This window comes from Giraffa tippelskirchi, chromosome 10 (genome assembly GCF_054371585.1).
Source record: "Giraffa tippelskirchi isolate mGirTip1 chromosome 10, T2T-mGirTip1v1.2.pri, whole genome shotgun sequence".
Classification (NCBI taxonomy): Eukaryota; Metazoa; Chordata; class Mammalia; order Artiodactyla; family Giraffidae; genus Giraffa; species Giraffa tippelskirchi.
Window position 1 is genome coordinate 117,993,611 of NC_137284.1, and position 26,801 is coordinate 118,020,411.

Sequence of the window (26,801 nt, forward strand, 5' to 3'; positions counted from 1 at the left end):
TGGGAAATTCTGAATTTGGCCTATGAAAGCTGGTTTAGGGCTTGGATTTATAATACCCAAAAGTATCTATTGTGTAAATGTCAAGAACCACCTTTGTGGTGTAAGTTTACAAAGAAACTACAATAAAACCATAATCCCCTGGTCATGATAAATGCCTAGCCAAGTTAAAATGTCCAGGTCCAGGGGGCATCGCTACGTGCTCATAGTGATCCCAAGACTACAATTTGTATTTGTTGAAATCTTGCTTCAAATGAAAGAATTGTTTTTTAAAAGATGGCCACATAAAAAGAATTTGTGATTTTACCCAATATTCTCAGTTGTTTTCTGTGTTTTCAACAACCACGAATGGTATTCATAACCCCCAAAGTTTCCAACACAGATTTAGTTTAAATTTTGAAATATGTGTCTTGTACATGGACCTGGGAATGAGGAAAAGATAGTTAGGGACAAAGCAGTAATAGCAAGGATTGCAAAGGAGTAGCATTTTCAAATACAATGACAATTACTCAGTAGTGACTCATATCTCTATACAATATCCTTTAGTTGCATGAAAGGTTATCAGGTGCTTGCAGAAATTCAGAATTACAGCCTCATAACCAGTGGGGGAAGATGAAGTTGTTATAACAGATGTAACATAATCCACCCTATTACATATACACAGCTTTTAGATCACAGGTCTATTTATATTTTTATTCTGCCACAATTTATACTATTTGTGCTTTATTTGAGGCTCTTTACATCATGAGAAGGAATACTGGATCATCATTGGTTTTTGAAAACATTCTTTTATGATAATGTAATAGTTTGTTATAGATGGAAAATCTAAAATTTTCTCTGTGGTGTGGTGATAATATGAACTGTCCAATATTGGGATACTGATAGATATCCAAAACCAGCTGTAACATTATTTGGAAAAATTACATGAGTATGACACCAACTCGTAATATTACATTTATTCATTTTGTTTTACCATAATGATGTTCTAATCAGAGTTCTCAAGACAATGGAACTATGCAGAAAAATCATTTTATTATTGTGAGTTGAGACTTTTGGTTTTGTTGTTTTTATTTTTTTGAAGCAGATTTTATGGACTCTTTATTTTTATGATGAAATTGAAGTATATTTGATTAATGAAGTGTTAGTCTCAGATGTACAACAAAGTGGTTTAATTATACATATGTATCTATCCTTTTTAAAATTCTTTTCCCATTTAGGTTATAATAGAGTCTTGAGCAGAGTTCCCTGTGTTAAGTTCCCTGTGTTAAGTTCCCTGTGTTAGGTCCTTGTTGGTTATCTATTTTAAAATGAGCAGTGTATACATGTCAGTTTTAAAATCATATTTGAGTTGAGACTTTTGAAATATCTCCAGTTTTATGAAATTTTTATACAAAAGTGAAATACCAAAAACAAGCTTTATTTTTATGGGAGCAATAACAACAACAAAAGGACACTAAACATTGATCAGATAGCCTTGTGACTGTCTATCCACAAATAATCCTGATTTGTTTGGTCATTTTTTCTGCTTCAAGTTCATTAACATCATTGACACCCCTGTTTATAGTTTTCACTAAATGCAGCCCACAGGCCAGCTGGTAATGAGGGGAAGCTGTTTTCTCCTAGAATGTTTAATTACCTCTTTCAGCCTGGGAAAGTATGGGCAAAAAGATAGTGAGCTTTAGTGTAAGAACAATTGAACTAAGTTCTATTTAGTCTGATGCTTTTCCTCAATTGTAAAATTGATCCTCTTAATCAGTATTGTAGAGAGAAAAAGAGATAATCCCACAGAGAAACAGGGTGGAAAATGATAAAAATTCAGTGAGCCTTGACATTAGCACCACAATTTTTTAGTAACATAAATTACAAGAATAACTCTGTTCATGACTACTTTTAAATACAAATAAAATACGCAAACACAATATGAATGATTTTCCCTTTTGATTTAGCCACATTCTTGGTTCCATTATCTTAAATAATCTAGGACCCTCCAATCAAGCATTCACTTGGTAGAAAGGAACTTATAAAAGTTCAGTAAAAACATAGTACATGTACACATTAGGGCTGGCATCAGAGTACAAAGCACTCAAAATGAAAACCTCAAAGGCCATCTCCATGATGGCTGTTACACAGCTACAGCCCACCTGGTCCAGTGGTACTCCTAGCAATGTAAGCATTCAAAGTCTATCCCTATTGGAGGTTCATAGATATGCTGGCATGTTTGGCTAATTCAGTATCTCCTGACTAATGCCACAATGATGGGACAAAGAAGTTTCTAAGAGTAAAATGTCACCATGAGAATGTTAGGAGTTGGCAGGGGTCATCAGACTTAGGGTCATGGAAGGCCTAAGTGGTGAGGGTGCAAATGGGGAGGAGAGTGATCAGGAATGGTATCAATTCCTAGTACAGTAAGATGAATACTCTTGGCCACAGCCCTTCTTGGTCCCCAGACACCATGTTGTTGTTCAGTGGCTAAGCTGTGTCTGGCTCTTTGTGACCCCATGGACTGCAGCACGCCAGGCTACTCTGTCCTTCACTATTTCCTAAAGTTTGCTCAGACTCATGTACAATGAGTCAGTGATGCCATCCAACCATATCATTCTCTGTTGCCCACTTCTCCTCCTGCTCTCAGTCTTTCCCAACATCAGGGTTTTTTTCCACTGAATTGGCTCTTCGCATCAGGTAGCCAAAGTATTGGAGCTTCAGTATCAGTCCTTCCAATGAATATTCAAGGACAACTTCTGGCAAACTGAAAAGTGCTAGATGGACAGAAAGCTTCTGCTATTGGGGCGGATACATTTGTTAACGGCTGGACACTAGAAGGGGAGGGTGTTTCTTTACTGGTTTGAGATAAACATGAGATGAAAAGATCTGGAAACCAGAAAACTACTGATAAAGGCACTAAGTTCCCAGGGGCAGCAGAAGCCAAATGTTCCCATAGTGGTGACACCAGAAAGAATGGGCAGCAGCCTCAATCCCCAGAAGGGAAAGGGGAATCAGACGGCTGCAGCCAAGAGACCTCTGTGCTGATTCTGACTCTGAGATTTAGTTAACATGTGATCACCTTCTCCCCAATCCCCATGATTCTGAGAGAATTTGAACAAAGAAAGAAGCTTGAGTATCTGGTAAATGAAGACTTCCAATTCCGTAGAAGACGATGGGTAGGGACCTAAATTTGTCGAGCACTTTCAAATTAGTGTTGTTTAAACACCAGTCCTTGATATGTTCCTGGTCCCTTGCTGAGTCTTTTGCCTAATTCTTTGCAATTTCCTATAAACCTGATGCTGAGTTCAGCCCCTTTTGCACTATCACTGGCTTTCTGGCTCTGTCCTTAATTTTTAAATTACATCTGACATATCCCAGAGCCTGCAACCCTATCCCAGAATTCAAGTTAAATTTGTCCTGTCATTTCAGTGGCTGGATTTGCCAAAATAATATGAGCCAGACTTTTACAATCAGCAGTAATGATTAACTAGGTCTATGAAGGAAGCTTAGGGCAAATGGCTAGTGGATTATAATGCTTCTTAGTGAAGAAGGCAAGATTCATCAACTAAAGCTATATAACTGAAGGAAAATTCAATAATCAAGATTTTGACAAAGGCCTTGGTAACCCCCAGGTCTAAAAGGAAATGAATGAAAAATTAGAGTTTTTCTGGTACCTTTTTGTCCTCATCTAGTTCTGTGTTCAAAGGGTCACCATTTAAAAAAGACAGAAGGATGGCTTTGGGAGAGTAGGATGAACTGAGTAGAATCCTGTGAGGAATGATCCTGGGCAGAAGCAAAGATATTGATCTCATTATGCAGAATCACATTTCTCAGGATGTCAGGTACTTTGTGAGCAGAGTTACAAGCATTGTCATTGGTGATGGTTTTAATACCACTGTTTATGTGCTATGGAATTTCAGTCATCAACAAAGGAAGAGAAGGTTTCATGAGGAAGAAATGACTTATTTATGGAATCCAAAGACTTCAAGGTGCTAGCCTCTGAGTATCTGGTTTGTGGAAGACCGGAGGTACCAACAAGATACTCTGAGAACCCAGGGGCACTCTCAGATTATAGCCCAGCTTGCCACTGTATCCCTGAATTGTCCACACATGTGATGGTCTGCAGAAAACTGGTCTCCATAGAGTGGTGAAGTCAAGCGACATATTCTATTATATCCCAGGAGACTTGGCCTCTAACCCTGACTTATTCCCCTGACTAGTAAAAACCCAAGTAAGTCACTCTTTTCCTCTGGCCCTCAGTTTCCTCATCTTTTTAAAAAGAATTTGCATCTAGCTTATTTCTCATATTTCTTCCAATACTGGATCTTTCACTTTATCTTTTGAGAAAATCTTCCTCAGTATCATTCTGCACCTATCTGATGATTCTTTGAACTCATCTCACATGCTAGCAAAGTAATGCTCATAATTCTCCAAGCCAGGCTTCAACAGTATGTGAACTGTGAACTTCCAGATGTTCATGCTTGATTTGGAAAAGGCAGAGGAACCAGAGATCAAATTGCCAATATCTGTTGGATCATCAAAAAAGCAAGAGAGTTGCAGAAAAACATCTACTTCTGCTTTATTGATTACTCCAAAGCCTTTGACTGTGTGGATCACAACAAACTGTGGAAAATTCTGAAAGAGATGTGAATACCAGACCACCTGACCTACCTCCTGAGAAATCTGTATGCAGGTCAGAAAGCAACAGTTAGAACTGGACATGGAACAGCAGACTGGTTCCAAATTGGGAAAGGAGTATGTCAAGGCTGTATATTGTCACCCTGCTTATTTAACTTATATGCAGAGTACATCATGTGAAATGCTAGACTGGATGAAGCACAAGCTGGAATCAAGATTGCCTGAAGAAATATCCATAAACTCAGATATGCAGATGACCTCACCCTTATGGCAGAAAGCAAAGAACTAAAGAGCCTTTTGATGAAGGTGAAAGAGGAGAGTGAAAAAATTAGCTTAAAACTCATCATTCAGAAAACTTAGATTATGGCATCTGGTCCCAACACTCCATGTCAAATAGATGGGGAAACAGTGGAAACAGTGACAGATTTTTTGGGGGCTGGCTCCAAAATCACTGCTGATGGTGACTGCAGCCATGAAATTGAAAGATGCTGGCTCCTTGGAAGAAAAGTAATGACCCACCTAGACAGCATAATAAAAAGTAGAGGCATTACTTTGCCAACAAATGTCCATCTCGTCAAAGTTTTTCCAGTAGTCATGTATGGATGTGAGAGTTGGACTACAAAGAAAGCTGAGCGCCGAACAATTGATGCTTTTGAACTGTGGTGTTGGAGAAGACTCTTGAGAGTCCCTTGGACTGCAAGGAGATCCAGCCAGTCCATCCTAAAGGAAATCAGTCCTGAATATTCATTGGAAGGACTGATGCTGAAGCTGAAACTCCAATACTTTGGCCACCTGCTGCGAAGAACTGCCTCATTTGAAAAGACCCTGATGCTGGGAAAGATTGATGGCAGGAGGAGAAGGGGCCAACAGAGGATGAGATGATTGGATGTCATCACTGACTCCATGGACATGAGTTTTCGTAAACTCCGGGAGTTGGTGATGGACAGGGAGGCCTGGCGTGCTGCAGTGCATGGGGTCGCAAAAAGTTGGACACAACTGAGGGAATGAACTGAACTGAACTGATGATTCTTTTGTCTTAAGCCCTATCTGTGTCTCAACCAAGGTCCATTAAGTTCTGTTTGACTCATCTTTCTCTTTGAATCAAAAATTGTCTGGTCCATTCCTGCCTCATTTAAGACAGGGCAATATAAAATAAGGAGTACTTTCTTTATATGTGTATGTCCTTTTTGAGAATTTAATTTTGAACTACAAAGTCAGGAAATATTTTGTTGAGAACGAGTCAGCTTATTTTTTTTTTAATAAATCAGGAAATGTTCTCATAACAAATGATTGAAAATTCCTGCAGGCCTGTGTGCTAAATCACTTTAGTCATGTGTGACTCTTGGGGACCCCATGAACTGTAGCCTACCAATCTCCTTTCCATGGGCTTCTCCAGACAAGAATACTGGAGCAGTTTGCCATTTCCTACTCTGGGGGATCTTCCTGACCCAGGGATCAAACTCATAGTTTAATGACTATTCACTTTGTCATCATAAGTGAACTATGTGAAAAAATACTTAAAAATGAATGATATGATAGTGTCGGAAAACACTGTAATCTAGGTGCTCACACTTAAATCCAATGAGTTTAATACTCCTATTTCTTTTTCTACAACTGATTTTATGTTTTTGATTAGAGGAGCTATTTTGCAACATTTCAAAACCTTTTAATTTCATACAATACCCTTCAATACCGGTTACAAATTTTGATTTTGCACATTGTTTCTAAGCAAGTCACTTAACCTCACTGAACCTCTTCTTTCTCATCTGTAAATTGTAGAGGTTGAAATAGCTAATCTCAAAGGTGCCTTCCAGTTTGCAAATGTTATAATTTGATGTTGCTTCTCATCTATTGTACACAGTGAGAAAAACTATTTTAGCGGCCAAGCACAATAGGAAAATTAAAGATTATGGCCTCAACAGTGGTCTGATTAGGGCATTTAGATATAACTTCAACTTACACCAAGGTCTTTCTCATGAGACTTGCTTGAATGTTGGTTTTAAGGGATATTACTAGGCTTGGATGAATTTCAAAATTCCTTATTTCATGGCTCCAATATTTTTGCCTTACAATAAAGTCATACTTTTGTTGTTCTTCAGTCACTTAGCATCCTACTCTTTGTGACTCCATTGACTGCAGCATGCCAGGCTTTCCTGTCCTTCTCCATCTCCTGGAGCTTGCTCAAACTCATGTCCATTGAGTCAGTGATGCCAGCCAACCATCTCACCCTCTGTCATCTCCTTGTCCCCCTGCCTTCAATCTCTCCCAGCATCAGGGTCTTTTCCAATGAGTCAATTCTTTGCATCAGATGGCCAAAGTATTGGAGCTTCAGCTTCAGCATCGTTACTTCCAATGAATAGTCAGGACTTATTTCCTTTAGGATGGACTGGTTGGATCTCCTTGCAGTCCAAGGGACTCTCAAGAGTCTTCTCCAACACCACAGTTCAAAAGCATCAATTCTTCAGTGTTCAGCCTTTTTTATGATTCAACTCTCACATCCATACATGACTACTGGAAAAACCATGGCTTGGATTACATGACCTTTGTTGGCGAAAGTGATGTCTCTGCTTTTTAATATGCTGTCTAGGTTGGTCATGGCTTTTCTTCCAAGGAGCAAGTGTATTTTAATTTCATGGCTGCAGTCACCATCTGCAGTGATTTTGGAGCCCAAGATAATAAAGTCTGTCACTATTTCCATTGTTTCCCCATCTATTTGCCATGAAGTGATGGGACCAGATGCCATGATCTTTGTTCATTGAATATTGAGTTTTAAGCCAGCTTTTTCACTCTCCTCTTTCATCATCATCAAGAGGGTCTTTCGTTCCTCTTTGCTTTCTGCCTTAAGGGTGGTGTCACTTACTGTTAAAAGTTTATGGTGTAAAAAGATTTTGATAATGGGGAATTTTTTTAAAGGAGGATGCTGAGTATGTTTTGTATAGGATTACATAATTTCCGAGCCAGAAAGGATACTGGAAAATTTATGTAGACTTAACTTGTGTAGGATTCCCTGGTGGCTCAGATGGTAAAGAATCTGTCTGCAACACTGGAAACCTGAGTTCGATACCTGGGTCGGATATATGCCCTGGAGAACAGAATGGCAACCCACTCCAGTATTCTTGCCTGGAGAATCCCATGGACAGAGGACTACAGTCCATGAGGTCACAAAGAGTTGGACTAACGCTTTCACTTTCAACTTGTATAGGAACAATGCTAAAAACAAGGCAGTAAATATATGGACCTCATTCATTGATTGGAAGATTTTATATAGATAATACACAGTTCTTTTAAATAACCTTTTGAATCAGGTCAACTTTAAGAATTTTGATACAGATTAAAATATAATTTAATAATTATAAAGAAAGGATGTCAGTGTGAAATTTAAAATTCTACTATGTGTTATAAAACATTCAGCTTAAAAATATTTGTGGTTTATGTTGCTCGTGCAAGTGTATGTGTGTGTTTATTTTTAAACTAACAATCATTTGGGCAAATATTTAAAAGGGCTTGCCTTTGTTCTGACCTGTCTCACAGAGTTGCGTTTTCAGTTTTTTCTCTCATCTCAGCACTAGGTCCACTTTTTAACTTCTTACTTAGTATCTGAACTTTACTATCTTACTTTGCCCATCTTCCTCTTCATGTGCCTTCTTGAAGAGGAAGATGCTTCATCTTAGTAAACACGATGCACCCTGTCTTGTATGTCAAAAATCTGGGGACTGTTCTTCCAATGAATTACTACCAAATAATTACATAATTAATAAGTCCTGTTAATTTGATCTTCTAAGAATCTCTTGAACACACTCCATTCTTTCTATCTCTGCTGCCAACAGATTTAAGCTAAATTTGTTGATCCATGGGATCACAAAGAGTTGGACATGACTGCGTGACTGAACAACATATAACTTACTTTGGTGTCCTGTGTCCAAAACACTGCTTCAGAAAAAAACCTGTTATACTTCATTCAACTTGACAAGCTTTTAAAAAATGTAACTTTTCATCTCTGTTATGGATTACTGATCTCTTTCATATGCACAGGTATAATAGTCTCCTAATTATCTCTCCAGTATACTTTCCTAAGTTCTTTTTTTTTATTGTTGTATTGATAAACACTTGAAACACAAATACCATAATACGTCTCCTTCACACAATAATAAGTTAGTTTGAAGAATAGGATTTTTCTGTAATAAAATCATTGAAAAAAATGGATAACAGTTCTGCCAGCTTTTCAAAAACACATACACACACAAAGTGAGACTGTTTTGAAGAGGATCCAGTATTCATTTTGTCCATTTCCTGAAATCAGAAGAACTTATTTTTTCTCTAGCTTTGTTGCTGTTGTTCAGTTGCTAAGTTGTGTCCGACTCTTTGAGACCTCATGGACTGCAGCACGCCAGGCTTCCCTGTCCATCACTATCTCCCAGAGTTTACTCAAACTCATGTCCATTGAGTTGTTTGATGTGGTCAATGAGTTTCCTGAGATCATCAAAGACAGTGAAAGTGAAAGTGTTAGTTGCTCAGTTGCATCTGGACTCTCTGTGGGCCTGTGACTGTGGCCCAATAGGCTTCTCTGTCCATGGAATTCTCCAGGCAAGAATAATGGAGTGGTTTGCCATTCCCTTCTCCAGGGGATCTTCCTGACCCAGGGATTGAACTTGCATCTCCTGCATTGCAGGCAGATTCTTTACCATCTGAGCCACCAGGGAAGCCCCCCCAAGTCAGATTAAGTACGCTGTAGTTGTAAGAGTGCCTTGTGTTCTCTTTACTGCTCCACCAAATAATTTTGCCTTTACTCAGTTACTGAACTGTTGGTTATGAACATAGAGAGAGGAGGCAGTAGATTGTTTTGTTGGGCTTTTTCATTATCCTTTATCTGTTATCACATATCTATTGTGGAGATTAGCTGTCTTTTTTTTTTTTTTTTTTAACGATCTTTGAGGTCATTGTGAGAGCTCTGACCAGATCATAGTGCTGAATCCATTCTACCAAAGCAACATGGACCCAAGGTCTGTTCTCTAATTAAATATCAATCATTGTTTCAGGAATGCCTCCTTGGTGAGACATGTCTTCTGGTGGTAATGAATCTTAAAGCTCAAAGAAGACAATTAAAGGAGTAACCAGTGACCCTTCATGGTCCTCTTAAAGGGAAAGTGGCTAACTCTTTTTCCAGGATTTAAGGTTAAACATCGCAATTGATAATTTAAATGATTTCCCATACTAAGATAGCCAAGAAAGTTTCATATAACAAAATGATCTAATGTCCCATAGTATGATTTAACTAACAAAAAGAGAAAGTTGGCAACGTGTTATTTTAATAGCTTATGTGACTTTTATTCATGAGTTTCGTGAACCTCTTGTAGCCTGGAAGGAAATCATGATTTGTTTATTAAAATGTTGAAGAGTTAAAGCATTGATTCTTTTATATAAAATTCTCTTTGAGATGAAAATAAGATCATGTTATTTGTTTAATCATAAGTTGTGCTATATATTTTACTCTGAATATATGCTGTTTCACTAATTTTAATAGTGTCATCAATTATGTTGTTGAAAGCATCTTGAATATCCTTGTATCTTTTGATTTTTGTTCACATATTAAAAGCATTTCTGAACCATATATTTTAGTGGTTTGGAGAAAGTTGAACTACTGTTCATCACTGATTTATGATTCTGTAATCTCTCATTGGGCTCACTGACATTTTGGCACAGTGCTTCACTGGCATGATTTGCTTAATGAGTGTGCTCTAATGTGTCTAAGGGAAATAAAAAATACTGCAGGTACTTCTGGAGAATTTCTTACAAACCAGCTCATGCTTGATTATTAAAAAGGAATTAGACTGAAGCTTGTATTGCCAAAGGGCATTAGTGAACACAAATTATGTAATTAAAGTGTTTATGTTGATCAAATTAAACAGAGCACAGAGTAATCTGTAATAAGGATGAAAAGTTATATTTTTAAAAATCTTGTCAAGTTGAATGATGCATGGCAGGTTTTCTCTGAAGAAGTGCTTTGGACATACAACATCAAAGTCAGTTATATGTTATTTTATATGTAAATGTAATTTCCTTCTGGAAATTCTAAAAGCAACTGTATGCTCTGATTTATTGGGAAATAATATGTATCGGAGGTTTATTTTAGATTGCAGAATATAGTCTAAAATATAGATTGTGTATTTGTGGAAAAATAAGGAAAAAAATATGCAAAGGCCATTCCCAGCTTGCTTACCTCTCTCAGGCAGGTAAAGATATAGCCAAAGCATCTACTGGATTTTTTTCCTATTCTTGTAATTACAATTTCTCCACGCCACAAACATGTTTAAGTTAGAAATTTTGGAAAATATAGAAGTACCCATCCATGTACATACACACACAAAAATGTAAATCATTTAAAATTGATATCTCTTAAAGATAAAGTAATTTTTTATTCTATCTTTTTGCTTAGTTTGAAGTGTGTGTTGTACATGAAACAACAGACTGGTTCCAAATTGGGAAAGGAGTACATCAAGGCTGTATGTTTTCACCCTGCTTATTTAACTTGTATGCAGAGTACATGGTATGAAATGCTGGGCTGGATGAAGCATAAGCTGGAATCAAGATTGGCTGGAGAAACATCAGTAACCTCAGATATGCAGATGTTATGCATACCCTTATGGCAGAAACCGAAGAAGAACTGAAGAGCCTCTTGATGAAAGTGAACCAGCAGAGTGAAAAAGCTGGCTTAAAACTCAACATTCAGAACACTAACATCATGGCATCCAGTCCCATCAGTTCAGTTCAGTTCAGTCACTCAGTCATGTCTGACTCTTTGTGACCGCATGGACTGCAGCACGCCAGACCTCCCTGTCCATCACCAGCTCCCGGAGTTATTCAAACTCGAGTCCATTGGTCGGTGATGTCACCCAACCATCTCATCCTCTGTCGTCCCCTTCTCCTCCCACCTTCAATCATTCCCAGCATCAGGATCTTTGAGTCAGTTCTTCACATCAGGTGGCCAAAGTATTGGAGTTTCAGCTTCAGCATCAGTCCTTCCAATGAATATTCAGGACTGATTTGCTTTAGGATGGATTGGCTGGATCTCCTTGCTTTCCAAGGACTCTCAAGAGTGTTCTCCAACACACAGTTCAAAAGCATCAATTTTTCAGCACTCAGCTGTCTTTATAGTCCAACTCTCACGTCCATACATGACTACTGGAAAAACCATAGCTTTGACTAGATGAACCTTTATTGGCAAAGTAATGTCTCTGCTTTTTAATATGCTGTCTAGGTTGGTCATAACTTTTCTTCCAAGGAGCAAACATCTTTTAATTTCATGGCTGCAGTAAACATCTGCAGTGATTTTGGAGCCCCAACAAGTCTCTCACTGTTTTCACTGTTTCTCCGTCTATTTGACATAGAATGATGGGACCAGATGCCATGATCTTAGTTTTCTGAATGATGAAGTTTAAGCCAACTTTTTCACTCTCCTCTTTCACTTTCATCAAGAGGCTCTTTAGTTCTTCTTTGCTTTCTGCCATAAGTGTGGTGTCATCTGCATATCTGAAGTTATTGATGTTTCTCCCAGAAATCTTGATTCCAGCTTGTGCTTCCTCCAGCCCAATGTTTCTCATGATGTACTCCACATATAAGTTAAATAAGCAGGGTGACAATATATATCCTTGACATACTCCTTTCCTGATTTGGAACCAGCCTATTCCGTGTCCAGTTCTAACTGTTGCTTCCTGATCTGCATACAGATTTCTCAGGAGGCAGGTCAGGTGGTCTGGTATTCCTATCTCTTTCAGAATTTTCCACAGTTTTTATGATCCATACAGTCAAAGGCTTTGGCATAGTCAGTAAAGCAGAAATAGATGTTTTTCTGGAACTCTGTTGCTTTTTCGATGATCCAACAGATGTTGGCAATTTGATCTCTGGTTCTTCTGCCTTTTCCAAATCCAGCTTGAACATCTAGAAGTTCATGGTTCATGTACTGTTGAAGCCTAGCTTGGAGAATTTTGAGCATTACTTTACTAGCATGTGAGATGAGTCCAATTATGCGGTAGTTTCAGAATACTTTCACATTGCCTTTTGGGGTCAAACTATGGTAGAGTTAATGAAGATAATGGTGACCTCCTTTAAAAGGTCCCATGTACACGCTGCTACTCTCTGTGCCCCAACGCTACAGCAGGCCACTGCTGACCCACACCTCTGGCGGAGACTCCTGAACACTCACGGGCAAATCTGGGTCAGTCTCTTCTGGGGTCACTGGTCCTTTCTCCTGGGTCCTGATGTGCACAAGGTTCTGTTTGTGCCCCCCAAGAGTCTCTTTTCCCAGTCCTGTGTAAGTCCTGGCAGCTCTATGGTGGGGTTAATGGCGACCTTCTCCAAGAGGGCCTATGCCATACCCAAGTCTGCTACACCCAGAGCCCCTGCCTCTGTGTCAGTCCACTGCTGACCCATACCTCCACAGGAGATGCTCAAACACAGTTCTGTCTCAGTCTCTGTGGGGTCTCTGCATCCTGGTGTGCACAAGGTTTGTTTGAGCCCTCTGAGTATCTCTGGTGGGTATGGGGTTTGATTCTAAATGTGATTTCACCCCTCCTATCATCTTGCTGGGGCTTCTCCTTTGCCTTTGGACGTGGGGTATCTCCTCACAGCTACTCCAGTGCGGTGCAGCCACCACTCCAGTGCCACGCAGCCCATCACTTCATGGCAAATAGATGTGGAAACAATGGAAACAGTGACAGACTTTATTTTCCTGGGCTCCAAAATCACTGAAGATGGTGACTGCAGCCATGAAATTAAAAGATTCTTGCTCCTCGGAAGAAAAGCTATGACCAACCTAAACAGCATATTAAAAAGCAGAGACATTACTTTGTCAACAAAGGTCCATCTAGTCAAACCTATGGTTTTACTAGTAGTCATGTACAGATGCGAGAGTTGGACCATAAAGGAAGCTGAGCACTGAAAAACTGATGCTTTTGAAGTGTGGTGTTGGAGAAGACTCTTGAGAGTCTTTTGGACTGCAAGGAGATCCAGCCAGTCCATCCTAAAGGAAATCAGTTCTGAATATTCATTGAAAGGATTGATGCTGAAGCTGAAACTCCAATACTTTGGCCACCTGCTGTGAAGAACTGACTCATTTGGAAATATCCTGATGCTGGAAAGGATTGAAGGTGGGAGAAGAAGGAGATGACAGAGGATGAGATGGTTGGATGGCATCAGCGAGTCAATGGACATGAGTTTGAGTAAGTTCCAGGAGTGGGGGTGATGGACAGGGAATCCTGGTGTGCTGAAATCAATGGGTCACAAAAAGTCGGACACGACTGAGCAACTGAAGTAAACTGATGCATTCCTTTTTATCTTTCATTTTAAATTTGATATGTTAATATTTCTTTACATCTTTACAAAAATGTTTTATTTTTGTAATGGTTTTAGATTTACATTAAGTTGTAAAAATAGTAATTTTTCTCTGTGTCTGTGCCCAGCTTCCCCCATTGATAACATTTTATATAACCACATTTATGTGTTTATATAACATTTTATATAATCACAGAGTACAATGATCAAAAGTAGGACTTGACATTGTCACAATAATTTTGACTAAAGATCCTATTCAGATTTTGCTAGGTTTTATTTTTACACAGACTCACTGTGTATATGAATATATATTTTATAAAATTTTATCTTTAGTGTAGCTTATATTTGTGTTTCTTTTATGGGGAATGAAATTTTAAATATCTTTTCATGAGGTTAAACATCATTTTCACTTTGTGTATTTTATTCATTTTTCTGATTTTCAGATGCTATTCATTATTAAGTTGTTAAGTTTTGTCTGACTCTTTGTGACCTCATGAACTGCACCAAGCCAGGATTTCCTGTTCTTCACTCTTTCCCAGAGTTTGCTCTGTGAACTCATGTCCACTGAGTTAGTGATGCTATCTAACCATCTCATTTTCTGCTGCCCCATTCTCCTCTTGCCCTCAGCCTTTCCCAGCAGCAGGGTCTTTTCCAATGAGTTGGCTCTTCACATGAGGTGGCCAAAGTATTGGAGCTACAGCTTCAGCATCAGTCCTTCCAATGAGTATTCAGACTTGATTTCCTTTGGGATTTATGGATTTGATGTCCTTGCAATCCAAGGAACTCAGCTGTATTTATGGTCCCACTCTCACGTTTGTGCATGACTAATGGAGAAACCATAGCTTTGACTATACAGACATTTGTTGGCACAGTGATGCCTCTTCTTTTTAATACACTGTCTAGGTCTATCATAGCTTTTCTTCCAAGGAGCAAGCATCTTTTAATTTTGTGGCTGCCACCATCTGCAGTGATTTTGGAGCCCAAGAAAATACAATCTGCACTGTTTCCACTTTCCCCTCATCTATTTGCCATGAAGTCATGGGACTGGGTGCCACGATCTTAGTTTTTTGAATGTTGAGTTTTAAGCCAATTTTTTCACATTCCTCTTTCACACTCATCCAAAGGCTCTTTAGTGCCTCTTTGTTGTTTGCCATTTGAATGGTATTATCTGCATATATGAGGTTGTTTATCTCTCCTGGCAATTTTGATTTCAGCTTGGTGATTCATTCAGCTTGGCATTTTGCATGATGTACTCTGCATAAAAGTTTTCATATGACCTACCACAAATTTTAAGGGTTATTTAAATATTAGAGAGTAAACTCTTTATTTAGTAGCCATGCTTCAATATTTATTTAAGCCATCAATGATTATTAAATATTTAGATCATATCCAAATTTTCATATTAAAAATGATACAATTAACATCCTAATGGATTCCTTGTCATGTCCTAAATATAAATTTTAAGGAATCAGTTGGTTTGGTTAAAGTGTAGGCACATTTTTTAATGTTTTTGTCAAGTTGTGTCCCTTAATTTTGAGAGATATTTTCAGTTTAAACTGTTTCCAACAGCATATACCTTTACCAAAAACTAGTATCAGAGATTCAAAAAAAAATCTTACTTGAAAGGTGCCTCTAACTCTTTGATTAACAAGGATTCTAAACTTTTCTGCCTAGATAATTGAATATTTGTGTTTTTCTCATAATGGAATGCCTGTTAATATTCTTTGCCCCTTTAAATTGAAATGATTGTTTCTTACTGATTCCTACAAGTTCGTATGTAAAATGACAAATTTTCTGTCATATATGTTGCCAATTTTCTCAGCTCTAGTTGCGTCTTTTAATTTTGTTTTTGCTCTTTATGTTGTATAAATCTTAAAATATTTATTATTATTGTTATCAGTCTTTATACACCCAAAGAAATACTCTTTCTAATTAATTTATTGCTTTTACCCATCAGTGTATGTAGAACTTACTAGCTTGCCATGAATATTAGGTAGAACTCTATTTCTCCAATTAATTAATGAAGTTTGCCATGTGTTCTCTAGAAGGCAATGGTTTTGTATTTCAGCCCAAATTTACACTGTTTCTGCTCAGAAAACCCATCAGTGAAAATTGTTTTGTATCTTCCCATCCCATAAATACTGGGAAATTTATCTTACACATTTGCTATAAAGTTATTTAAATTATTAAATCACTAAGCATACACTAGTTTAGAATTGCATATGTTTTCTTTTTCCTTTCACTCTCAGTCTGTAATTAGAACACAGATCATCTTGGTGTTACAAAAATTCAAGAGAAGTGTTTGTACTAAAAATAGTGTTGTAGTGTTGTCATGTTCTCCATCAGTCATTTTGTCTCAATTGGAGGATAATTGCTTTACAATATTGTGTTGATTTCTGCTATATAATAGTGGAATTCTGTCATATATATATATATATATATATATGTATATATATATATATATATACCCCCTCCCTCTTGAGCTTTCCTTCCCCTTCCCATCCCACCCCTGTAGGCTTTCACAGAGCACCAGGCTGGGCTCCCTGTGTTAAAAAGCAGCTTCATACTAGTTATCTATCTTATACATGGTAGTGTGGGGCCTCCCAGGTAGCACTAGTGGTAAAGAACCCACCTGCCAATGCAGAAGACATAAGAGACTAGGGTTCGATCCCTGGGTCTGGAATATCCCCTGGAGTAAGAAATGCAACCACTCTAGTATTCTTGCCTGGAGAATGCCATAGATAGAGGAGTCTGGTGGGCTACAGTCCATGGGGTTGCAAAGAGTTGCACTGCTTCATGACTTCATGACTTCACTTCATGACTGAAGTGACTTAGCACATGGTAGTGTGTATATGTCAGTGCTACTTTCTCAATTTATCCTCAGTCATTTTAAGTGTCATTGACTTCAGTCATTGCTGTTGAAATTTCCTCTAGGCTGAACCCAGCCCAACCTTCCACCTGCTTTTTACCTGTGGGGAAAGCAGAACAAAACAATATGGACAAAAATATCAACCTTCTCCTACCATCTTGTCCCTAGGAACAGATCTCTTAGTCAGATTGAAGAAGCAGAGCTGTTCTACATCTTGTCTAGCCATTTATCTTTTCCTTTATTTATTTTTTAATTTTATTGTAGTAAGAGCACTTAACATGAGATCTATACTCGTGTATAGATATGAACGCTGAAGGATTTCAGCTGGACTGTCAGTTTGAAAGTATCTCAGTGTATCTTTTTAGTGCTAAACTCAATTTGTATTTGATGCTTTTATTTAACCTCCTATGAATTTAGACTCAAGTAATGCAAATTCTCAAATCTAAATTTCCTATCCTCCTTTCAGTGTTTCCTTTCTGCTTTCTTTGGATCAGCTGTCTTCCTCTTCTTAAGAAAACATTTTACTGCTAATGTAAAATTAATCCTTTTCAAGGATTTCAAGGAAAAAAGGATCACCTCTGTAATTAGAGTTACCCACCTTTTTTTTTTTTTTTTAAACTTTGGGAGATCTGACAATGCAATCTTACTTTTGTCATGTACAGTCCTTGGGATTTCAAGGCAATTACTTAACCTTTCTGATCCTATTTTCTTAATCAATAAAATGGATTGAAAACAGCTTATCTTTTAAGGTGGCAGTGAGGATTAACTGAGGTACTTCAGTTAAATTAAAAGAAAAATTAGGTGATTACATGTGCAGGGTATGTTGCTAGGGTATTAAAATGAGGAAGGTAGGCACTCAGCCCTTAGGCGATTTTAGACAAATAAAGAATATAGAAAGAGTTTGAGGGTTTCAAAAAGAATGGTCTAGGAGGCCAATGTAGTTTCAATTTCATTATTTCTGCTAATAACATAATGAAAAAAGTATCATGCCATTCTATTTAAATGTCTGTTTTATCATTAGTTTAATGGAGAGCTTTAATTCTATTGATCTAATGTGAGAAGGTCAAGTTTATCAAATAGTCTCTGCTATTTGTAAAATAAGAGCCAAAAAGATTAAAAAAAAGAAGTTTGAGAATAGCTGATTCTACATTTGTGAGTTTATCTCTGTTGGATAAGGAAACAGAACCAGAGATATTCAGAAAAGTGAGAGTGTTAGTCACTCTGTCCTAACTCTTTGTGACTCCATGGACTGTAGGCTCCTCTGTCCACAGAATTTTGCAGGCAAGAATGCTAGAGTGGGTAGCCATTTGCTTCTCCAGGGATCTTTCCAACCCAGGGAGCAAACCCAGGCCTCCCACATTGCAGGCAGATTCTTAACCATCTGAGCCACCAGGGAACCTCACAGTTTAGTGATTAGAATAGGGCTAGGTAGAGGTTCCTAGTTGTTTTACATGTAAAACATTTCCACAGTTACATCAAAATTGCTGAATTTTTTTCTACCAGAAACACTATTAAGAAAGTGAGGTTAGACTTTTTCAGGTAAGTAAAACAATTTTAAAAAATTACAGTGAAAGAGGTCTTCTTTATGAATGGGACTAATTTTCAGCATCTACTTACTTTTTAACATATACCAGTGAGCTCTAGTCACTTGAAGTTTACCTTTGAATGGGAGGCTATGGTCAGAAATAATTTGAACTCCACATATTATGGATACTTATTGAGAGTGTCAGTTCTGTGTAAAAAGTCTTTAAATAAGAAAAATTATGCACAAAATTCTCTTTATAACTATTCTTTAACAAAATGCAATTGTAATAACATAAAAACTACAGAGGAATATAGCCTATATTGTGACCTAGTCTAAAGATTCATGTTACCAAAGCAATATACAGATTCAAGAATGAACATTCCTAAATTTTGTATAAAACCATGAAAGATACTGGATAACAAAGCAATGTTTGGAAAGAAGAACAATGCTGGGCGCATCATGCTCTCTTATTTTAAACTATACTACAGAACTATATAATTAAAACAATATGTTATTGGCATAAGAACTGACACATAGATCAACAGACCACAGTAGAGAATCCAGAAGTAAATCTATGCATGTATGTTAATTAATTCACAACAAAGGAGCAAAGAATATACAATGGGGAAATTATAGTCTCTTCAATAAATGTTCATTATGGGAAAACTAGACAGCCACATGAAAGAGAATGAAAGTAGAACACTATACCATACACAAAAATTATACCATACACAAAAATTTAAAATAGAATTAAATACTAGAATGTAAAGCCTGAAACTATAAAACATAGAAGAAAACATAGCCTGTAAAGCTTGAAACCATAAAATATATTTAAAAAAAGCATAGGCTGCAAGCACTTTAACATTAGTCCTGGACATGAGTTTTTTCTTTTTGAATTTGACACCAAAAGCAATGGCAACAAAAGCAAAAATAAAATGAATGAGACTACAACAAACCAAAATGATTCTGTATAACAAAGGAAACCACCAACAAAATGAAAAGACAACCTATGAATGAGAAAAAATATTTGTGAATCATGGATCTGAGAAAAGGCTAGTATCTGGAATATATGAAAAACTCATAGGACTCAAAGAAGAAACCAAACAATTCAATTTAAAAATGGATAAAAGATCTAACTGTGTATTTTTTTTCCAAAGAAGACTTTCACATGGCCAACAGGCAAGTAAAAAGTTGCTCTACATCTTTTCTCATCAAGGAAATGCAAATTGGAACCACAATGAGATACCATCTCATACTTGTTAGAGTGGCTATTTTTAAAAAATAAAAATAAAAAATACTCAAGAGAATATGGAGAAAGGGAACCCTCAAGTACTGTTGGTGGGATTCTAAATTTGTGCAACCACCATGGGAAAAAATCTAGAGCTTTCTCAATAAAAATATTACAGAACTACCATATGATACAGCAGTTCCTCTTTTGGGTATTTTCCTGAAGAAAACAAAAACACTAATTTGAAAAGCTTTTGCACCCCCATGATATTCATTGCATCATTATTTACCATAGCCAAGATATGAAAACAAAGTGTCTATCATCGGTGGATAAGTAGATAAGGAAACTATAATACACATACACATTCCATTATATATATTGGAATATTATTCAGCCATAAAAATAATAAAATCTCGCCATTTGTGACAACATGAATGGACCTTGAGAGCTTTATACTAAGGAAAATAACTCAGAGAAAGACAAATACCCTATTATCTCTATTTTATATGGAATCTAAATAATAAAGAATAAACAAGCTTATAGATACAGAGAATGGATTAGTGGCTGCCAGATGCATGGTGTGAAGGGTGAAAGAAATGGGTGAGCTGTCTTCATTTTTTTCTAGTTTGAATAAGTTTAATTAAAAATTATTAAATTGTACCACAATAAAGTAGATTTAACAAAACCTTATGTTGAAATTTGATCTCAGATGTTCTGTTTATCAGTTTGCTTTTCTTTATTTGGTTTCTTAGATCCTTGTACTTTGGGTTACCAGAAATACAGCTTTAGGGAATAAATACTTAAAAAATCTTAACAAAATATATGATGGAATGCTAACATGCAGAATGTGTTAGAACAATATATAATGAAATGTTGATATCTATGGAAGTCACCTACTTTCCATGAAGTTCCACAGCAATATTTTGTGCACAGAGCTACCTAGATATGGGTTCATATAGCATTGTTCTGGGTTTCTGTCATGACCTAAGGGAAGCTTTCACAACCTCCAGAGCCCTTGGTGTCCAACAAATGAAGGAAGGGGATGTCCTCAAATTCCTTGTAGTGGGAATCCTCTGAGCTGGCATGGACCTTGACTTCCATAAGGAACACTACATCTACAAAAGGAAAAGTGATAATGTTTTGCATCATAAATCTGAAGAAAATCGGAGGGAAGCTTCTGCTAGAAGCTTATGCCATTGTTCCCATGAAAAACCTGGCTGATGTCAGCGTCATTTCCTCCAGGAATACTGACCAGAGAGTTGGGCTGATGTTTGCTGCTGCCACTAGAGCTACTCATATTGCTGGCTGTTTCACTTCTGGAACCTTCACTCACCAGATCCAGACAGCCTTCTGAGAACAGCCTTCAGGAGGTTACTGATACCACTGGACCACCAGCCTCTCACAGGGATGTCTTATGCTAACCTGACCACTCTGCTCTGTGTAACAGAGACTCTCTTCTGCACTTTGTGGACATTGCCATCCTAGGCAGCAACAAGGCTCACTCAGTGGGTCTGAGTGGTGGATGCTGTCCAGGAGGTTCTGCACATATGTGGTACCATTTCCATGGTAACATCATAGGAGGTCACACTTCATCTCTAGTTCTACAGAGAGCCTGAAGAGACTGAAAAGCAAGAATGAGCCACTGCTGAAAAGGTAGTGACCAAGTAGGAACTGTTCCTGGTTAATGGGCTGGTCCAGCACCCGAGTTAACTGCTATTCAATTGAGATCACAGAGGTATCTAGAGGTTCAGGTGTTCTGGGGCCTGTTCAGCAGTCCCTATGGCAGGCGGGGGTGCTCAGCCCACCACTGAAGACTGGTCTGCAACCCATACTGCTAAGGTCACTGAATGGATAGGTACAAGCCTGAGTAGCCTGAAGTTGTTCATCCAGACTTTTAAATAGAAAATAGAAATAAGTTTGAGAGAAAGTGTTTCTTTAAAAAAAAAAGAACTTTCATTGCTCTGTCACTCCTGAACAAAACTACAGTGCTCATTGTCTTAGATAATTGATGTTTGTATTACTTTAAAATCAGAAGTGTTAACAGAAGCTGTTACATCTTCTCATGTGCACCTCCTTATGCCAAGATTATGATTTTTAATCTCAATTGCAAAAAAAGTGAACTGGAGTCTCTTCGAGAGGATTTTGTTCTATTCTTGAGCAGAGATAATTCATGCGCATAAAATCTTCTATCATTGCCAAAAAATAGGGAAGTTTAAAAAATGTATCAGGAAAATTACTAAATAGATGCATAATCAAGCTGAAGGAGTTGGTCATCAGCTAAGAGAAAAAAATATAAGCTTGAAATCTTAAGTAATGGAAACATTTCAAGTCTATTGAAGGCCATAAGTTAAAAATGAAACCTAAAAAGTGAAAATACACATTGGAGTAGTTGTAATGCCAAAAATGGAAAACCTTGATAGATGGTAGATGGCTGGTTTTTTATTGATTTTAGTAAGTTTTTATTGATTGTAATAATTTTAGTATGTGTATATATATTCTACATATCTTTAAGTATAATTATACATGTATATGTATACATATATTTATATACACATATATATGTATAATTATTACTGATAAGCAAGATAGAAACATATGCCTAAAAGAGAAAGTCAATATAAATATTTTGAGTTTACTTTTTCCTGCACGTACAAATTAAATATGTATACATATGAGTGTCTGTGTAAAATCATAATCTAAAAGAAAGAATGAAGAGGATTAATTTTGAGTAGCCACATATTGTCTAACAAACAATAAGAATTCTGCTGAGAAGTCTACAAGGACATTGTAGCAGATGCCCATTTATCAAATAATTTCAGCCCATGATGGCTAGGTGGGAAGGTTATCCATCAGTTGATCAACTCTGGTGGTAATGTGCATTAATTATTATAACATCCTACTTCAGGATGCTAATTTAGTCAGACATTCTAAATGGAAGAATTACTGTGTCAGATTCAAACCTTCATTTTCTAGTGGATAAAACGGCTGGATGAGCATACATATGATCTTAAATTACAGATAAAGCCAACAGAAGCTTTAAGCATAATAAAAAATTTGTATAGGTAACTATACAAGTATGATAACCTAGGTAATACTGACCATTTAGAAAGTAAATAACAAAAAAAGTAAACAATATTTCCTGGAAGTGAAGAGAAAGGATAGGATTTACTCAGTGCAACAAATCAAGTCATCTGAGTTTTGCCAAGAATCACTTAGTCTTTAATCCAGAACCAGCAATGACATTTAACCTGTGGTAAAATTCTTGCTATTTTGAAGTGGGAAATTTTTTGTTAATCTAGGCTTCCAAAATAAATATCTAGTTAAAATGCTAAGCCTCAGGAGGATATAAAAGTAGGAATAATAATAATATAATAATAACATGAATGAATAAATATTATAAACACACACATTGAATAAATGTATTGCTAATCATCATCCTAATAAACACTTGAGGAAGACCCTGAAAAAATTTCCAGGGCTCTCTCTTTGTGTTGTTCACTTTTCTTTCCTGTGAACACTTAGCCACTTGGATTCTCAGTCTGCTCAACTCAGAGAGTCCTTGAGCCCTTCTGCATTCTCTCTCTTTGTGCCATGACCTAGAAACTCTCCTGAAGGAATGAAATAGGGCACTTGTAGGGATGACTTCTTTTGTTTCCCATCTGTCAAGAATCAGTGCTTTTTTGGTTGATACCCAGTGTTTTTGAAAACATTTGATTCATATATTTTGTCTGTGTTTTTGTAGAGATGGGAGGAGGATCTATTCTGTCCATCTTGTGCACAAGCAAGAGAACACATGTCTGCTTAATATTTTCTTTGACAAATTGAGAAGTACACAAAAAAGCATTTTTGACTATCATGGATTTCTTTAGAAAGAGCACTTGTCCATTTGAGTTGAGAGTTGTAACAATCTCCTTCTTTTCATGGAATACAATTTTTACTTGAAAAATTAACTGACAGACAAAATATGGCTTTTGTGTATTTGGCACACATTTACTTTAAAATAAAAGAAGTCATCTTGTCACTTCAAAGAAAATCAACTGGTAGTGTTTGTTTGCTATGAAAAATTCGTGCTTTTAAGAGGGAATTAGAATCTAGGAAAAATTGTGATAGCCACTGTGAGTTTGAGAGATTCCCAATCCTTACAGAGTTTTCAGATAAAGATGTTGGTGATATTAACAAATATATTTTTATAAAATATGTTAATATTTGAAAGAATGGCATAACTCAGTGAGCTAGTATTTTTCAAGTGATCAATGTAGAAAATTGATCCATTTTCTACAAGAAAAGACCAAAGTGAAAAATAGACAATTCAGTGTAACAGAGTATAATGTAAGAGAATGTAGCAATGTGCATTGATTCAGTTTCAGACTGCACACTGCAATGAAGTTTTAGTAGACAATCACTTGTCAAATTTTGGTGTCAGTATCAAGAAGAATGGAATAGCTGAAGTTTTCTGAAAAATCTATTAAAATAGTCCTCTTATTTCTAACTACATATCTGTGTGAGTCTGGATTTTCTTCAGATACTTCAACCAAAAGGACATAGTATTACACACCACATTCAGAAGCAAATATGAGAATCTAATGTCTGACATCATAGACGTCAGGTAAAGACTTGTGCCAAGATGTAAAATGCCACCACTCTTCTCATTATTTCTTGGGAGAAGATGTAGTTATTTTCTACTAAAATATATTGTATATTTGAACATATTTTATTTTTTAAATGAATTAATGTTTTAATTTCAATTTTAATTTCCTGCATGGTTATACATAACCAACTTAAACAAAACATCTTGAGATTCTCAATATAGGAATTCAGAGACCAGAAATTTTGAGAACTGCTTCTCTAATCATTGTGATATTTTCAAATATAACTAACACCTTAACTGACTGTATGCCTGATGTTATCAAAGTTCCGCTGATATACTCGCGACTCTCAAAAAATTCTCACAATTGGACAATGAGATAAATATCATAATCTCCTTTTTATAGATGTGAGATATGAGGCACAATTTACCCAAACTCATACAGATATTAAGTGGAAGAAGTCAGAATTTGGATATGGCTGAATTTGGAGCCATATGATGGTATGGCTCCATAGTCCATACTCCGACACATCATTTTATATTCCTATGCTATGTTCTGTCTAAATCTTACAGTGCTTTCAATATTATAAAGAATTTATATTAGAAGTATTTTCTTGTTATTGTTCAGTCATAAAGTATTGTCTGACTCTTTGTGATCCCATGGAGTATATCATGCCGGGCTTTCCTGTCCTTCACTATCCCCAGAGTTTGCTCAGACTCATGTCCATCGAGTCGATGATGCTATCTGACCATGTTATCCTCTGCCACCTCCTTCTCTTGCTCTCAATCTTCCTAAGCACTGGAGTCTTTTCCAATGGGTCAGCTCTTTGCATCAGGTGGCCAAAGTATTGGAGATTTGGCTTCAACATCAGTCTTTCCAATGAATAGTCAGGGTTGTTTTCCTTTAGGATTGACTGGTTTGATCCCCTTGCTGTCCAAGGAACTCTCAAGGGCCTTCTCCAGCACACCACAATTCAAAAGCATCCATTCTTCAGCACTCAGCCTTCTTTATGGTCCAAGTCTCACATCCATGCAGGAGTACTGGAATAACCATAACTTTGACTATATGGACCTTTGTTGACAAAGTGATGTCTCTGTTTTTTGTTTTTTTTTTAAATACACTGTCTAGGTTTGTCACAGCTTTCCTTCCAAGGAGCAAGTGTCTTTTAATTTCATGGCTGCAGTCACCATTCAGAGTGATTTTAGGTCAGGAAAATAAAATCTGTCACCATTTCCACCTTTACCCCATCTATTTACCATGAAGTAATGGGAGTAGATGCCATGATCTTAGATTTTTAATGTTGAGTTCCAAGGCAGCTTTTTCACTCTCCTATTTCACCTTCATCAAGAAGCTCTCTAGTTCCTCTTTACTTTCTGCCATCAGAGTGAGATCATCTGCATATCTGAAGTTTCTGTTTCTCCTGGCAATCATGATTCCAGCTTGTGATTGATCCCACCCGGCATTTTGCATGATGTACTCTGCATAGAAGTTAAATAAACAAGGTGAGAATATATAGCCTTGTCATATTCTTTCCCAATTTTGAAGCAGTCAGGTGTTCCATGTCTAGTTCTAACTGTTGCTTCTTGACCTGAAAACAGGTTTCTCAGGAGACTGGTAAGGTGGTCTGGTATTCCCAACTCTCTAAGAATTTTCCACAGTTTGTGTGATTCACACAATGGCTTTAGCATAGTCAATGAAGCAGAAGTAGATGTTTTTCTCAAATTCCAATATTTATAATGTTTTATTAAGTTTACAATCAGTTTTAAATATGAGAGATAATTTACCAAATTCACAACTTTTTTGTGTGTGACAGCATTGAGTTAGCACTGAGGAATATTCATTATTTAATGTCTAAAGAACGTTCACTGTTTATTGGCGTTTTAAGGCTTGTATGTTGAGTGTTAAACCAAGTAGAGCAAATAGTGAGGGCTCCTCTCCATACACAAAAGCTGAAGTTTTGGGGATGAGCACCATCTGGATCCCAGATACTATTTTAAAAATGATGACAAATCACATGAGAGCCTTGAGATGGACTTGAATTCAGCATGTAGCAACCCTGTGATTTGTACATCTTTTTCATTTAAGGATGATGATAGTACTTAACTGTGACAGGAGCATTTACTGAAGACTTACAGATACTTTCACTAGCGATTCCAGACAAAAGTCATTCTATTCATATTCAGACTTTCTGAGTCAGTTAAGATTTATAAGACTTGGGTATCTTTTGATTTAGTCTCACTTATAAAGTTGAGATACAGAAAATCAAATTAAGAATATTCCCAATAAAGTACCAAATGAATACTTTGTTCTTCAAGGATTCATGAGGAAGTATTAAGAAGTGAAATACTGGGTATACAACTTAGTTTCAAAATACCAACCCACCATGTGTGTGTGTGTTTGTGTGTGTGTGTGTGTGTGTGTGTGTGTGTGTGTGTGTGTGTGTACGTGTAGAGGAGCTTCCCAGATGGCACTAGTGGTAAAGAACTTACCTGCCAATTCAGGAGACACAAGAAATGCAGGTTTGACCCCTGGGTCAGGAAGATCCCCTGGAGGGGAGAATGACAACCTACTCCAGTGTTCTTGCCTGGAGAATCCCATGGGCAGAGGAGCCTCATAGGCTACAGTCCATAGGTTTGCAAAGAGTCACAC

The 26,801-nt window shown here is 37.0% G+C and overlaps 1 protein-coding gene and 1 long non-coding RNA gene across 14 annotated transcripts in view; both read left to right on the forward strand.

Annotated features, from left to right (window-relative positions):
• The window catches only part of ZNF804B (zinc finger protein 804B), an 889,892-nt gene that overhangs the window by 428,827 nt on the left and 434,264 nt on the right, over positions 1-26,801 (forward strand). The gene's annotated exons all lie outside the window — the stretch shown is intronic.
• Positions 2,572-11,506, forward strand: LOC145523531 (uncharacterized). The gene is made up of 2 exons (XR_014066684.1): positions 2,572-4,936; positions 11,312-11,506. It is a non-coding gene; the product is annotated as an uncharacterized LOC145523531 (long non-coding RNA).